This window comes from Sinocyclocheilus rhinocerous, unplaced genomic scaffold (genome assembly GCF_001515625.1).
Source record: "Sinocyclocheilus rhinocerous isolate Xijiao unplaced genomic scaffold, SAMN03320098_v1.1 scaffold2138, whole genome shotgun sequence".
Classification (NCBI taxonomy): Eukaryota; Metazoa; Chordata; class Actinopteri; order Cypriniformes; family Cyprinidae; genus Sinocyclocheilus; species Sinocyclocheilus rhinocerous.
In genome coordinates this window covers 640,848-642,669 of record NW_015656024.1, presented here as the reverse complement: position 1 = coordinate 642,669, position 1,822 = coordinate 640,848, and the positions used below count along the sequence as shown (strand labels likewise).

At 38.6% G+C, this 1,822-nt stretch overlaps 1 protein-coding gene across 1 annotated transcript in view; it reads left to right on the top strand.

Moving 5' to 3' along the window:
• The first annotated feature begins 261 nt into the window (after window positions 1–261).
• The window catches only part of LOC107719281 (structural maintenance of chromosomes protein 6-like), a 35,488-nt gene continuing 33,927 nt past the window's right edge, over window positions 262–1,822 (top strand). The window contains exon 1 of the mRNA XM_016526674.1: window positions 262–316. The gene's annotated coding sequence lies outside the window, so the exon portion shown is untranslated. The remainder of the gene's footprint in view (window positions 317–1,822) is intronic.

The following is a 1,822-nucleotide window of genomic DNA, read 5'->3' as shown; positions in this document are numbered from 1 at the left end:
GAAACACTGATCTATTATAGAGAATATTTATAGATCGGTGATTTGAAATGATATTTTTCTATTCTTCCTTTGCTGAATTGAAAAAGTTGTTTATTCGCATGCTTCACACACTTTTTTGAATTTCCACTACTTCTTTATGACGCTCGTTTGTGATTTAATTAATGGATTAGGACGTTTTTGAAAATACATTCATTTTCCAACCACCTTCCTCTTGGCTGAGAGTTAGCTGATCGGTGGAGACAAGCCGGAAGTGGCCTGACGCCTTCGCGCTGAGCAGTCAAAGAAAGCGCGCGAGGAGGAGCAGAAGGGTTTACTGGTATGTTGCGTCTGTTTCACACACTTGACTTTTGACATAAAACTTGACATTAAAACACCATAATCACTAATATATAGCTTCCGCTTGTCTGTTTTACATGTCCGCAGTGGTTTTTAGGAATTAAAGTCTGTCGCCTGTCTGTTAACATTTCAGCAGGAAGCGAATTTCAACGTGACATTAGTTTTTATAAAACCTAAGTTAATGTTGTAACGTTACCTGCCCAGTGTCTCACGAAGTCGCCTCGAGCGATGTCTCAAGTGGTTTCGTTTTCATGTTTTGATTTAATTTGAATTAACGTTACGTTTCATTTTGCGCTCAAATTGTCTGTTAGTAGCGTAACTAACTATTTATGTTGAATTGTGTTACTGAATATCCGATATTTCGTTATACGACGTGCCTGGCACGACGTACGAAAGAGCATAACGATTTTCTGTGGAAACAGCTGTGATAGCATCACTTATATCACCTTACCTTTTGTGATTTTGTCTGGGTTCCTTTGATCGTGATCAGTTTTGCCAGGTCTGTGTGACAAGGACAGCTCAATGTCAAATCAAAACCAGAACAATACCAAAACTAACTAACTAACTGAACTAACCCTTTAATAACATAGTGGAGTGTTTGAAATACTTCTTTTTGTGACCAGACGTGGTTTCATATTACAGAATGATAGTATTATATACAGTGATAAAGGCCATGTCGATTAACATTGCATTATAAATATACTTTCCTTATAAAAAATACCCAAGATTAAAGAACGCAGATAAACCATATATTTTGTGCAATCGTATGTTTATTTTCCTCAAGTTTCATCAGTTAAAATGTCTCTATCTCCGTTGTGCGTTTTATTCAGAGATAACTGGATACCTTCCTGGAGCGTTGTCAGTAGTATTACTTCTGCTATGAATATGTGGAGTTTCTGTGCAGGAGCGGGGCTTTACGTCTTTACATTACGTGTGAAGATTTGCATAACGCCGCTCAAATGTTCACGCAAAGAAAGAAGGCGTAACTTTATTGTTGCTGCCACGGCCGTCGCCATGTTGTGAAGACTCTTTGTGTTTCGTTGCGAAAGCAAAAATACTTTCTTTGGCCTTCCAAAAGAGGACACGACTAGAAATCAGTGGTTAAGTTGTATTTACAACACTGTTCCAGAACACTTCAACCTCAAATATTCAGATGTGTGCAACGCATTTTATGGAGGACTGTTTCCTGATCCTGGTAGAGTAGACTACAATGCCGGCTGTTCTGACTCACAGTCTGTAAGTACGTTTTCATATTTAAAGGTCCCCTGAAATGCTTAGAAACACGCAGCGTTACTCTATGGGTTGATGTCATTTTAACTGAAACAGGAAAACAGCCTTTTTAAAATAGCCAATAGCGTTCGTTTATATCAAAGCTTGGGCTAGAGCAGTTCAGAGTCGTTGAGCTCCATAAAGCCGCATTTGACAGGGTATGCCAGCCACAATCTCATCCATATTGCTATAAAATATAGCATTCTGTGTAGAATTC